Raw genomic sequence first — 14,847 nt, forward strand, 5'->3', positions numbered from 1 at the left:
GTGAGCGATCGCGCGATGGCGAGCTAGTAGCCGGCGAACCATGTCCCTTCAGAACCTTCGGCTGACGAAGCGTTGGAGAACGTTGGCGCGCAGGCTGTAACACACGCGGGCGGTCCGGAGATCGCCGAGAAACAGGTGATCGCTGACGCGTAGAACGCTGGTGAAAAGGCGATACCAAAATCGCCTGAGCGCGCTGACGAGCAGGTGAACGCTGGCGCATAGGCGATCGTTGACGCGTGGGAGAACGCTGGTGAAATAGGCGATACTAAAATCACCTGCACGCGCTGGCGAGCAGGTGAACGCTGGCGAGCAGGTGATCGCTGGCGAGCAGGAGATCGCTGGCGAGCAGGAGATCGCTGGCGAGCAGGAGATCGCTGGCGAGCAGGAGATCGCTGGCGAGCAGGAGGTCGCTGGCGAGCAGGAGGTCGACGTGTGAGATCCTGTGAAGGGACAGGTGGCGCGGCGCATTAACGAGCAGGAACAGGAAGATCGCAGGCGCGTTGGCGAACATGTGCTTTTGACACGCGCTAAACGATGTCGCGTAGCCACAGGGTCAGAAGACTGATGGCGAGTAGGGAGCTCAGCAGGAACTGTAGGATGGTCAGAGACCGCAGGGCGATGATCCTCAAATGAGCGCTGACGCTCAGAAGAGAGCTGATGAGCAGGAGAGCGCTGGCGAGGAGGGCGAACATCAAGAGAGCGCCGACAAGCAGGTGAGCGCCGACGAGCAGGAGAGTCCTGACGAGCAGGAGAGTCCTGACGAGCAGGAGAGCGCCGACGAGCAGAAGAGCGCTGACGAACAGGAGAGCGTTGGCGAACAGGAGAGCGCTAGCGATCAGGAAGCGCTGATGAGCAGGAGAGCGCCTGTGCGCTAACACTGAGCAGGAGCAGGCCGGAAGACCGTAGCCTGTCTGCCGGGAGACTGATGTCCGTCGGAAGACCTTTGTCCGTCCGGAAGACCGTTGTCCGTCAGACTGCTGTCCATCTGCAACAGGGCGGATGAAGGAGTTGTAGGCTGCAAACGTAGATTCAAAAAGGCGCCTCTTAGCACCCTTATAGGGAGATGAGAGGCCCTTACGACGAGGCGGACGGTGAGCCTTACGGCGAAGGAGGCCAACAGCAACAGCAGCAGAAGAATCCTCCGAAGAGGAGTCTCTATGAGTGTACTCTCTCGCGAACGAAAGAGAAACACTTCGTAGAAGAGACTGGTCAGCCAGTGACTTAAAAAGAAGCAATCCTCCGAAGAGGGGCTCCTGCAGTTGCCCAGCCCCTTGAGCGACACTGCAGGTGTGACCGCTCAGCACCAAGAGCATAGTCGCACGAAAAAAAGGCAAGAGAAGAACCCCCCAAAAGGGAAAAACTCAAGCCTGGACAGGAAAAACTTCCCACGGAAGGAAAGTTACCCACCCAAGGAGGCAAGCCTCCTGAGTTCTAAAATGAACTGGAGAGCTGTCAATCGTCACGGGAGTACTTCCAGTAGAAGGAGACACGCCCCTGACGAAAATCCAAAGGGGAGGGAGCAACAGCCGAATCCCCAGGCCTCCACAAGACAGCTCACACCGTAGCCATATTACAGAAACGAACTAGATCGGTAACTGTAAAAAAATAAAAACAAAAAACATTAGTACACATTCATTCCCCCGGGAAGGCTCCGAAGAGGAATCCCGAGGGAAAGGAAACAAGAATTACACAACAGGCACGTGCCCTCACAACCACTTACACTCACGGAAGGAGAGCTGTAACTAAAACAGAATTATAACAATTATAATTATGAAACTATGTAATTATGTAATTTAAAAATGAATGAACACTAAAGAAAGAACGAAAACCCCGAAAGGAATCGTTCTACAAGCTGAAAAATTAACAACTACAATTAGATTCATAAACTAATTGAGACAAAACGTACGGCGTAGCAACCCCCCCACACGGGAAGGAAGCTACAAGGGCGTAGTAACACGTAGTAAAAGGGTGAACGACCTCAAGAGAGAGAGAAAGACCGAAGTCAAACTCGATCGCAACCCATAAAATTACGCCGTGATGGCCTAACTGCCGAGGACTCCACGGAGATATCGTACACTACACACACAACTCTGAAAAGGAAACTTACTGATTTCTATACTCAAATATAAATACAAACATGAAAACATGTTTACATATATATTGAGTAAAAGAAAAGTAAGCGATTAAGTAAAGACAAAACAAACAATGGCTGCCAAGCGAGGACCAAGACAGAGACGTCTGTCCCAGTCCGAGCCAAAAGTGAAAGTGAGCACTCATCTGTGTGCGAGGGGGGGAGGGGTAGCTAGCTACCACTCCCCTACCCCCCGCTAACTAGCGCGGAGGTAACACACCCTCGTTAAATTCTAATGGCTCGCCATTTCAGCTGCGCTAAAAGGTAAACCCCAATGTAAATAGCGTGGTTTGTATTTCGGTTACGGAACAATTATAGTTTCAAAGTGCCCGAACACTTTGACAGTACAGTAATTTTATAAGTAGAACTAGGACTTTCAAAACTGAATCACTTCTACGTCTCAACATAACAATTAACCCATGAAAGTTTCACTACTCTTATGAGTACAATTGTGGCCAGGAAGTTATTCACAAAAAAACTTGCAAAAACATAACCCCCTCCCAACTTTGCTGGCAGAGGTAAATTTTGCCTAATCTAAAATTGGTTAGATAAATTAATTACTGTAATAACATAGCCTAATCTATGATTTTTAATATAGAATAAGATCATAATTTTTATAAAGGTAATATCCTGTATAGCGTTCGATCAAGGGTCGACTGCACTCCTGGGGTTAGTGGTTCTACAGCATAATTGCTGTTAAGAAAATCCAATTTCATTTTTTCATGTAGAACTATGGATATGCAGTTTAAGAAAAAAAAATAATAAAAAATAAAAACACCTGTTTAGGGTTTTATTTCCCCTTTAATTAGTAATTTTCTCTCTGCACTAGTGACTAAGTTTCAAATTCAAAAGTGAAGCCGTGTCATTTGACCGTTTTTGGTGCTCCAGTTTTGACTTGATATTTGTTTTATATTAGAGTACAGTAATATAATTTTCATGTGCATTATCTCAAACAGGTTATAGAATACAAGCCAGTATGAGCAATTGCTTACAGAAAAAGTATGAATTCTTGCTAGTGTAAGGTAACTTGGTGCTGTGGATTACCAATACCTATGGGCATTCTGCAACAAGTGTTCTCGTGTCAGATCTTTGATGTTGTGGAGTGCTAATGATATACGTAGACCTACAAAATGATGTGGAACTTTCACAACTTTAAGACTTCCTAGCTTTTGACAAATTATTTCCATGGACAGTTCCTAATATTGTACAAACTAAGTTGCAATATAAATTTAAATTTTCATAATTTTCTGTGTATATTCTAAACAATTGACCTTCATTACTAGCAGAAGCCAATAGATGCATAGATAATGGGGAACCACTGTGGGAGACAAGGGTTTTTGGGTAGAAAACAGGAAAACACGTGAAATGAATCATTGCATACTGGGGTTGATCACAAAGACCCTGGTGATAACACGGCAGGTAGACCTATAGGCCGCCCCATACCACGCATCCTCAGCTCACAAGGATAGTGAGGTTGCAGCAATCAACGGACCTAACGAGTTTGAGTGGGAATTGAACTCCTGTCTGGCGATCACCAGGCAGAGAAGTTACCAATAAGGCCACAACAACTCCTGGTCCAAAACAGTTCAAAAGGTGTCCTCTTAAGGGACCACAAGACCTTATTAATGTCCAAGGGTAATGGTCTCCCCTTTCTCAGACAGGAAAGGACTATTCAAAACTCCATATGAGCATGGAGAGCTCCACTGAAGCGGCAACATTAACTACTTTCAGCCTTAAGGCCGTACTTTAATGGTTGAGTGATGGTCTCACTGCCGATACCAAGTAAAGCTTTTCTTTTCAAAGGTAAAGTAAAATTTGGCTAAACATGGCATAGTAGCTCCTACAGGAGAATACTCCCTTCTCCAACCCCCAAACATGGAAGATAGCCCACTTGATTTGGCACACCAAAGTTAATGATTCCAAGAAGTATCCTGACATCTCTCACGCAACTTTGCACGAACAGTCTGTCTCTGAGTGGAGGTGCTGGAGAACCTACATGCATAAGCCCAAATTGATTCCACCAAGTTGTAGGATCTCCTGGAATGTGGTTGGCAGAACATGTTGCTCAGCATGACCAAATTGGGATACTTCCTGAAGCCGGGATGGATCGGGATCTGGAAGTACGAATCCTTCATATCGATCGACATCATGAGGTTCAACAGTCTGACTGTCTGGCTGACTAAGTCTGGAGTCTTCATCTGGTGAGAAATTTGTCAAAGAGTCGACTGAAGAAGTCTGGGGAGCAGTCACTGACCTGTGGGTGAAATCGCGCGGACATGCTTGTGCGCACACTGAGGTACATGCATGCAGTTTGGAGAGAACCCTTTCTCTAGCATGACTTTAACATCTGCCTAGAGGCCTAAGTCCTTCACCATTCCCCAACGGCAAGATGATGACGTTGCTGATGCTCAAATTTGAGACGAAAAGTTGGTGAACGGGAGGCAGAGCCTGGACTGGAGCACGTTCACAGTCCACTATTTGTCCCATAATACCTTTCCCACCTCCATCAGGGTTGCAGGCATCCTTCCACAGGTAGCATTGTAGGAGGACTGCCATACTTAGTGGAAGGGGAGAGAACTGTGGAACGCTTCAGTACTTTTCGTGCCATCCTTGCTTAGGGGCTATACTAAGCTTCTCTGTATTGTTACAATTTTCTTTTATGTACTGTAAAAGCAAGTACAGTACCTGGCCCAGCTATCCTCTCCTGAGCCAGTTGCGCCTCTGACCCCGATTGCTCTGATATTCATAGATGGTTGTTATTACTCAACTGTCCTTTGGATTATTAAAAAATGGTTGTCTTTTATCAACTATCCTTTGACCAAGCTCAGCCACAGTTCATGGACAGAGATGAAAGAAAGCATAATTGGTGTGTTTGCATGTATTATATCTTTACATGTTCGGAGAGAGTGCAACAAGAATCTAGGCTCAAAACTCAACCGATCAGGGAGGGGATGTTCAAATGGTATGGAGGGCACCAGCATGTATCTGCTATAAGTTATATGTCTTTGTGCAACTACTAAACTAAGCACAAAACTACGAATACTGATCCAAAGTTATGTCTTTGTGCAAATACTAGACTAAGCACAAAACTACGAATACTGATCCATTTGGAAGTAAAGTACAGTAATGCCTAGCATCACAAAATCAATTCATTCTGGAGTGGCTTTCGTAAAGTGATTTTTTTGTGTTGTGAGGCACATTTCACATGAAAATTGCCTAATTCGTTCCAAACCCTACAAAACACCACATTAAATCTTATAATAAAGCTACAGTATAACCACAATGAAATACTGTACAACCATTATATTACATTTGAACCATTCAATATACTGTACCTAAACTAACTGTTAATACCTGTAAACTAAGTAGTTATTACAAGGTAATGTAATAATAAATGGAAAATAATACAATACATAGAGTACAATACTATACATATACAAAATATACAGTACCATATGTATTGTACTATTATAGTTACCCTTGTTATAGACTACAGCTATATTTTCTACTGTCTTAACCCATTTTCTTCAACATTTTGATGTGTGACTATTTTATTCTCAGCCTGGCTGGCAGATCTCTCTTCTTAAAATGAAAAATTTTTTGTAAAGCGAGTTATAAAAATATTCGCATCTCGTTTCACAGCTTGAAAACTTCGTAAGCAGATTCTTTTGTGACGAGAGGTATGACTGTAACTGTATTTCTCCCCACTATACAAAGCTGGATATTCTACTCAGGTTTGTACTGTACTTGTATGGACGCTAGCAGCAATACTCCCATGGGAAAAGAATCTAGCAGGCAGGCAACAGGGTGCGCGACCGATCGCTGGGTGGGAGGATGTGCGACCTAATGCTGGCTGGCAGGAGGATGCGCGACTGATCATAGGCCAGCAGGAGGATGCGCGACCGATTGCGGGCCGGCGAGTCGGTGAGCGACCGATCGCGGGCTGGAAAGAGAGTGAGCGACCGATCGCGGGCTGGAAAGAGGGTGCGCGACTGATCGCGAGCCGGCGAGAGATGCGCAACCGATCGCGGGCCGGCGAGAGATGCGCAACCGATCCCGGGCCGGCGAGAGATGCGCAACCGATCCCTGGCCGGCGAGAGATGCGCAACCGATCGCGGGCCGGCGAGAGGGTGCACAGCCGATCATGGGCCACAAGAGGGTGCGAGACCGATCATGGGCCACAAGAGGGTGCGAGACCGATCCCGGGCCGAAGAGAGACTGCGACAACAATCGTGGGTCAAAGAGAGGGTACGCCACTTATCGCGGGCCAGTGAGAGAGTGCGTGATCGTTCATGGGGCGGCAAGAGGGTGCACAGCTGATCATAGGCCGCGAGACGGTGCGAGATCGATCGTGGGCCGAAGAGAAGGTGTGACACCGATCGCAAGTTAAAGAGAGGGTGAGCCACCGATCGCGGGCCAGTGAGAGGGTGCGTGACCGATCGCGGGGCGACGACGGGCCAGTGAGAAGGTGCGCAACTGATCAAGGGGCGGCAAGAGGGTGCGGGACCGATCGCGGGCCGGTGAGAGGGTGCACAACCGACTGCGGGCCGGCTAGAGGGTGCGGGACTGATCGCGGGCCGGCGAGAGGGTGTGCGATTAATCGGGGACAGACGAGAAGGTGCACGACCAATAGCGGCCAGGCGAGAGGGTGTGCGACCAATCACAAGCAGGCGAGAGGGTGCGAGACCGATCGCGGGCCGAAGACAGGGTGCGACACCGATCACGGGTCAAAGAGAGGGTACGCCACCTATCACGGGCCAGTGAGAGGGTGCGTGACTGATCACGGGGCGGCGAGAGGGTGCACAGCCGATCATAGGCCGCGAGATCGATCGTGGGCCGAAGGGAGGGTGTGACACCGATCGCGGGTTAAAGAGAGGGCGAGCCACCGATCACGGGTTAAAGAAAGGGTGAGCCACCGATCACGGGCCAGTGAAAGGGTGCGTGACCCATCGCGGGACGACGACGGGCCAGTGAGAGGGTGCGCAACCGATCATGGGGCGGCAAGACGGTGCGTGACTGATTGCAGGCCGGTAGGAGGGTGCACGACCGACCGCAGGCTGGCGAGAGGGTGCGTGACCGATCGCGGGCCGAAGAGAGGGTGTGCGATCACCCGGGGGTAGGCGAGAATGTGTACGACCGATAGCTGCCAAGTGAGAGGGTGTGCGACCGATCATGGGCAGGCGAGAGGGTGTGCGACCGATCGGGGCCAGGCGAGAGGGTGTGTGACCGATTGTGGCCAGGCGAGAGGGTGTGCGTCGATTGTGGCCAGGCGAGAGGGTTTGCGACCGGTCGTGGCCAGGCGAGAGGGTTTGCGACCGGTCGTGGCCAGGCGAGAGGGTGTGCGACCGATCGTGGCCAGGCGAGAGGGTGTGCGACCGATCGTGGCCAGGTGAGAGGGTGTGCGACCGATGGCGACCACGTGAGATGGTGCGCGACGGATCCCGAGCAGGCGAGAGGGTGCATGACTCATCACGAGCAGGCGAGGGGGTGCCGGAATTGGTCACAAGTAACAACCTGAGCAGCTAAGGTTGCAACTTGTGATTGGGTACATTTGGTTATCTCAAGAGCGCACAAGCACCTAGTGGCATACCTAGTACTGTATTGATCTACTGAGAGGGCATACTAGAGAGATGGAGCTACTATAAGAGCAAAAGATTGCTAATAGATTTGCGATAATGAACAAAATGAGTTAACGTTCCAAACAATGCTCGGGATGCAAAGTTTCAAAAAACGCCCTCATAACAGTGACGTTCCAAAGGATGCTCGCTATCACAAGCGTGAGGGGTTTCCTTTCAAAGATGATAGCAGTCATAAACAGTTGAGGAAAAAACAAAATAGCGTGCAAGTATTTTTTTGTTTTTCTTCACCTTCTGTGAAGGGCAGGCTAACATGACAAATTCGAAGATAATTTGTATTTTTCCTAACAACACAAACCTTAGCTATTCATTTAGAGGAATTACTTTTTGCGAAGCTGAAATGACGAGCCATTTAAATTTAGCGAGGGTTAACTACCCATACCTACCGGGGGTGTCACAGTTACATGTAGAATCGGAAACCCCTAGGTAGCAGGTATCCCTCCGTGTTCTTGCGCGCGCGAACACTTGCGACGAGAATTTGAAAAAACTCTTTGTTATTAGAGTTGTGCGCGCCAGATCGGCTGTGACCGCCAGATCGGCCGGGCTCGCCAAATCGGCTGTGCGCGCCAAATCGGCCGTGAGCGCCAACTTGGTCGTGCGCACGAGAGCTCTCAGTGTGGCGAGAGTACTCACTGCTACGCTCACCTGAAGGTTCACGATAGCCTGTGTTGTGCGAGTGCGGACGATCAACACAACAAGAGTCCGCAAACTCTCTGTCATATTAGTAATGACTATGGTCACGCGAACCCCAAGGTTCAACGTGAACTGTGTTGCGAGACTCCGGAGGGTCAGCGCAACGAAAAACCGAAGTTCTCTGTCACGAGACCCCGAAGGGTCAGCGTGACTAAGGGCACGAGAGACCAAAGGCCTAACGTAGCCCGTGTTGCGAGACCCCGAAGGATCAGTGCAACGAGAAACCGAAGTTTCCTTGTCACAAAACACCGAAGTCTCAGAGTGACTAAAGTTACGAGAGCCAAAGGGTTCAGTGTAATTAAGGTTACGAGAGGCCAAGGGTTCAGCACTACTAATGTTACGAGACACCGAAGGGTCAGCGTAACGAGAAACCGAAATTTCCCTGTCACAAAACACCGAAGTGTTAAGAGTGACTGGTTACGAGAGCCCAAGGGTTCAGCGTAACTAAGGTTACGAGAGCCCAAAGGTTCAGCGTAACTAATGTTACGAGACCCCGAAGGGTCAGCGTAATGAGAAACCGAAGTTTCCCTGTCACAAACACCGAAGTGTCAGAGTGACTAAAGTTATGAGAGCCCATGGGTTCAGCGTAGTTAAAGTTACGAGAGCTAAAGGGTTCAGCGAAGCTAAAGTTCGAGAGCGCAAGGGTTGAGTAACGAGGAACCGAGGTTCCTCGGTCACGAGCTCCCAAAAGGTCAGCGTGATTGATGGCATGAGGTCCCAAAGGCTCAACGTCACCATTGTTACGTTCAGCGTAACTGAAACCCGAAGGTTTCGAGTCGCGTGAGCCCGAAGGATCAGCGCGATGGAGTTCCGAAGGATTCCTATGTCAAGAGAACCCGCAGGATCAACATGACGAGCAATCCAAAGGGTGATCGTAATGAGACCCCAAAGGGTCAAGGAGAACCAGCAGGTTTAAAGATCTAAAGATAACACCTCCGCAGGGGAGATTTGTTCTCCCGAAGGAGAACGTCGCTTAAGATAAGGCTTTTGCTCCGCCCCTGAAGGGAAACCATAAGTGTAAGGGGAGACCGCCGATGCCCAGAGGCGGTCTTCTCTCGAGAACGAGAGATTCCCCCGAAGAGGAAACCTGCTTCGGAGAAAGCTCTGCCATCGCCCCTGGTGGATCACCAAACTCCTTTAGGTTATTTCTCGCAAACAAGGAAACTTCTCCCGAAGGAGATTGCCTTAGACAAGGTTTCTCCCAGCTCTATGGGAAAAAAGCGTAGGCATAATAATATCTCTAGCGAACGAGGGAGAAATCCTCACGAGGGAGAAGTCCTCCCAAAGGAGGACATCGCCTAAGACAAGCTTTCTCCCAGCTCTATGGGGAAAACGCATAGGCGTAATAATCTATCTCGTGAACGAGAGAGAAAGAAGTTCCCCTCGAGGGACGAACAAGCCTTAGACTTTCTTTTCCCCAGTTCAAGGGAAAGAGGCACAGTCTTCGGCGACGAGGTAGCAGAAGCAAACTCGTCTGCTTCCCATCAACAACCCTTGTTCTACGTTGTTGCTATCTGTAGAAAAGAAAATAAAAGTTGTGATTAATTAAAATTCATGCTCCACTGCACAACATGAACTATTCAGGGAAGAAGTCACCTTCCTTATAAGATAATTCCTCGAAATGAAGCCGAACTGTTATACACTAACTCGGTAATGAAACAAACACACAGGAGTGTTGAGAACCTGCCGACCATCAGCACAGGGTAGGGGAGTAGTATCAACACAATGACAACTCCCTCACGGCGTAGGCCGTCGGACACGTTGTCAACAGTAATTAAAGTTACGAGTATCTAACAACATAAAAGAATATTTCCATTTATACATATAAACACGCATAACGGATTTTGAGCGAAGAGAAAAATCTATTTTTGGGTGAGGTAGCCATGTCGTCCTGATGGAAGTTCCTATTAGGTAGCTTTCTAGGGTATATTTGACTACAGTGATATTCCCAGAGAATTTTACCTTAAGGTATCCAGAATTCTAACTCCTGGAGCGAATATCCCTAAATAATCTCACAGGGATATCGCATAATATCAGAGGACGTATTCTTGACACGTCGCATAGCTATCTTCACCCCGAACAGTATTAACGCTTCGAGGGGGTATAGTGACAAGAATCTGAAACGAGAATGAAAAGAGAGCCGCTCATAAGGCATCTCTCCTATTCCATTTCCAGTGTGTATCTGACCAAGGCGGCAGCGCCCTCTTTATTCCTTGTAGTGATATACGAGGTGTAACAGATACTGTACTATAGGGAGGGTCAACAGGCCCTTTTACAATAAAAGGAAGGGCGGGTCCATCAGGACGACATGGCTATCTCACCCAAAAATAGATTTTTCGCTTCGCTCAAAATCCGTTTTTTGGGCTCAGGCCATGTCGTCCTGATGGAAGTTTACCAGAGCATTACTGTATCTGTGGATTCTCAATCAGTGCCGTACTCTCAAGAAAGTATTTTCCTGGTCCGTCTTGACCTAGAGACCTATGATGTTACCGTCATACATCATTTCATTTTAGCATGAACTATGTTAGTGCTTCCTGCCCCCTACAGGGAAGAGTCGTACTAGACTCTGGAAAAAGTCTCGAGGAGTACATAAATATTTATGGATGACAAAATGACAAGCTTGTATAGTGGTCTCGCCCTATACAATATAAAGCAAAGTTTGTATAAGAGTCACCAATGTCAGAATGAATTTGTGACACCTTCCCCAATGTGACTACTCTTATAAACTATTGGATAATGGTTGTATCCGTATATAAAAAAATTTTGCCTCTTTGCCACCAACCCGTTAGGGTACCACGTCAACCCTTCCAAGGAAGGGTTAGAGTGAGTGGACTTTTGCTTGAATCAGGGAACAGTCTCGAAAGACATACCATGATAAAAATATCCATATTTTAATCTTAATGCTCAGTACATTTCTAATAAAATGAGTGTGGGCGAATAAGACTATGAACTAGTTAATTAAAATTTAATAAACGCACATATCAGATCAACATTTATAAAATGTGGATGATATGCGTAAAAGCATAAAGAAAAACAGTCAACAGAAAATATTGTTTCATCTACTAGGAAACAGATTTGCCACTTCAATTGAATTATTAATAATAATGAAAAAGTCTGTATACTGTTCACATAAACTAGCGTAAAAAACGCTTGGCACAAGTGTCCGTATTATGCTATAGATTACTGACGTCAATGGAACAGTTCGTAAGGACACTTTCGTGGCCTATCGCTCAGCGTGTAGTAACAAATTAATTATACACTGTTCCTCGCAGACTTAAAACAGAAGGTTAAAGAATTCTACCTGCTGCTACCACAGATCTCGTAAGTTGCTCCACTTGCTTCGCATAGTGCATAAAGAACGCCTTGTATGACAACCAGCCGGTGTGCAAACAAGGATGTTCAAAGTCCATATAATTAAAGAAATTTTATGGAAGAGGCAACTTTCCTCGGATCATGACTAACGGGTGTACTGTCTGGATCCGTTCTGCGAATAACACGGGTGAATTTCGCCCTTAGTTATAGATAACTTTGAACCCAGGGTTTCTCTTCTGAACAGCTGTCCTCCCATAAAGTCTGAAGTTCTATGAAGATAGACCTTTAGGCACTCCACTGGACATAGAGATGCATCTTCCTTCAGAGGGCAGATTCTCTAGGGACCCCACCTGTTGGTGGGTAGCTTGTTCCTGGTAAGAAACGTTGGGTCTGGAAATAGATTCAGTTCTCCCTCCAAGAACTGGACATGGCCTTCCTCTCTAGAGAGAGCCACTATTTCATAACTCTGGCCCCCAAAGCGAGTACAAACAGAAATATAACTTCAATTCAAAACCTTCTAAGCACATTCCTCATTGTTCATTATTTAAACACAATGAGGAATCATATCTAATGACCATGCAAAGGGTCTTTGGAAGCGCTGAAGGGCCAGTTCATTAAGATCGTCGTTAGAAAGGTCGACCTGTAAGGCATATGGTATCTGACTTGTCAAGGCAGGATTGAAAAATAGAATTGTGTTGGCTGCTAAACCTTGCTCATGAAGGTGAATGAAGAATGATAAATAGGAATCTGTCGGGATTTCTTTCGGTTTCTTCGCCTTGACAAAGGATAGCTATTTCTTACCTGAAGCCTCATAATGTCTTCTGGTTTCCTCCAACAGTATAAACTGACTTTTTAAACACCGAATCTTTTTCTCATCGTTAAGGAGAGAAAATCATGAGATGTAGGTTCCGTGTTTTCTGTGATGGAGCGAAGACAGTCTACTTCTGTACTCGCTGAGACAGGGATGGATCAGGTAGCGGTACGAATTTTAGTCGTAGTTCCAATGCCAGAGGGAACCACACGCTATTTGGCCACTTGTGGGCCACTATTGCTGCTTTCCCTTTGAAGGATCTCAGCTTATCGAGGACCTTCAAAAGGAGGTTGTGCGGAGGGAACCGATAGATACTGGACCATCTGTTTCAGTCCAGGGACATAGCGTCCACTGCCTCCGCTAACGGATCCTCGTAAGGGGACACGTAACGATCTATTTTCTTGTTGTCTTTCGTCGCAAAGAGGTCTATCTGCAGCTCTGGGACTTGACTCGAGATGAAGGAGAACGATCCTGCGTCAAGGGGCCATTCTGAAACTATAGGTGTAAACCTAGATAGAGCGTCCGCTGTCACAAGAAGCGTTCGCAGTCGAGTCGGTAGTTGTCTTATTAGATCTCTTCGCGCGTTTGATGCGTATTTTCTCCAGACTCCTGTTGGATCCTTAAGCTGTGCTCTTAGCACTGGATCTGTTATCGAAGCAAACTGTAGAGAGCCCAGCACTCTCTCCTGTTGGCGTCTTGATATCTGTTTGGATTTCAATAGTCTCTTGACAGATCCTGCTATTTCTTTCCTCTTCTTACTAGGAATGGAAAGCCGATGTGACTCCAAATTCCAGTGGATTCCCGACCACTGAAATTTTTGGAGCTGGAGAAAGACGAGACTTTTTGATGTTGATCTTGAATCCCAGATGTTCCAGGAACTGGATCACTATCTTAGAAGCTTGCATACATTCTGTCCTGGATGCTGCCCACACCAACCAGTCGTCCAAGTAGGCTACTACTTGGACCCCCTTTAGGCGTAATTGATGGACGGCTGCGTTCGCGAGCTTCGTGAAAATCCTTGGGGCTATGTTTAGCCCTAAAGGCATGGCTCTGAAGGCGTAAAGTTTTCTATGTAACTTGAAGCCTAGGTAGGAGGAGAGGTGACGATTAATTGGAACGTGCCAATAAGCGTCAGACAAGTCTATAGAGACAGTATATGCCCTTCTGGGCAGTAGGGTCCTATGTGCTGAAGCGTGAGCATTCTGAACTTGTAGTTCACTATGAACTTGTTGAGTGGCGACAAGTCTAGAATAACTCCGAGTTTTTCTGAGTCCTTTGGAACACAAAAAGCCTTCCTTGGAATTTTATGGACTTAATTTTCCGGATTACTCTTTTGTCTAAGAGTTCTCAGACATATTCTTCCAGAACGGGGGATGAGTGTTGGAAGAATTGAGGAAATTGAGGTGGAGGACTGCTCCAGTTCCAACCTAGTCCATTTTTAATTAGGCTGTGGGCCCAGGGATCGAAGGTCCAGCGATCCCTAAATAGCTGTAGTCTTCCTCCTACTGGAAGTATCTTACTTCTGCTGTTGTGGACCTGAGGCCTTGCCTCCTTGACCGCGTCCTCCCCTGTATCCCCTTCCTCTTGAAGGGCGTCTAGAAGAACCTCTGGCTGTTCCTCTAGCTCTCGAACGAAAGGAAGAAGTCTGCCTTTCGAAGGCTGGGTTAAAAACTGGCGACTGTGTCGCCACTTGTTGAGGTACCAGCTGGTACGTGATTGGAGGTTGTGCCACTATCTGAAGCACCGCGGTCACAGGAAGTTGTTGTTGTCGGTAGGGTTTAGCCGGCCGAGAGGATGGCCTAGACCTTTTTGTTTTCCTCTTGGGTTGGGGACCCTCATCCGGAGAAGACTTTCTCTTGAGATCTAAGCCCCACTTTTTGAGAGCTACACGAAAAGGAATGAAGAGGGCGCTGCCGCCTTGGTCAGATACACACTGGAAACGGAATAGGAGAGATGCCTTATGAGCGGCTCTCTTTTCATTCTCGTTTCAGATTCTTGTCACTATACCCCCTCGAAGCGTTAATACTGTTCGGGGTGAAGATAGCTATGCGACGTGTCAAGAATACGTCCTCTGATATTATGCGATATCCCTGTGAGATTATTTAGGGATATTCGCTCCAGGAGTTAGAATTCTGGATACCTTAAGGTAAAATTCTCTGGGAATATCACTGTAGTCAAATATACCCTAGAAAGCTACCTAATAGGAACTTCCATCAAGACGACATGGCCTCTGGCCAAAAATATATGTACAGTATAAGATAAAA

General features: G+C 47.2%; 1 long non-coding RNA gene and 1 other non-coding gene across 3 annotated transcripts in view; both read right to left on the minus strand.

Moving 5' to 3' along the window:
* Positions 1-14,847, minus strand: part of LOC137644118 (uncharacterized) — a 98,758-nt gene that overhangs the window by 79,823 nt on the left and 4,088 nt on the right. The window lies entirely within an intron of this gene.
* Positions 4,705-4,811, minus strand: LOC137644693 (U6 spliceosomal RNA). The gene has a single exon (XR_011045179.1). It is a non-coding gene; the product is annotated as a U6 spliceosomal RNA (small nuclear RNA).

This window comes from Palaemon carinicauda, chromosome 7 (assembly GCF_036898095.1).
Source record: "Palaemon carinicauda isolate YSFRI2023 chromosome 7, ASM3689809v2, whole genome shotgun sequence".
Classification (NCBI taxonomy): domain Eukaryota; kingdom Metazoa; phylum Arthropoda; class Malacostraca; order Decapoda; family Palaemonidae; genus Palaemon; species Palaemon carinicauda.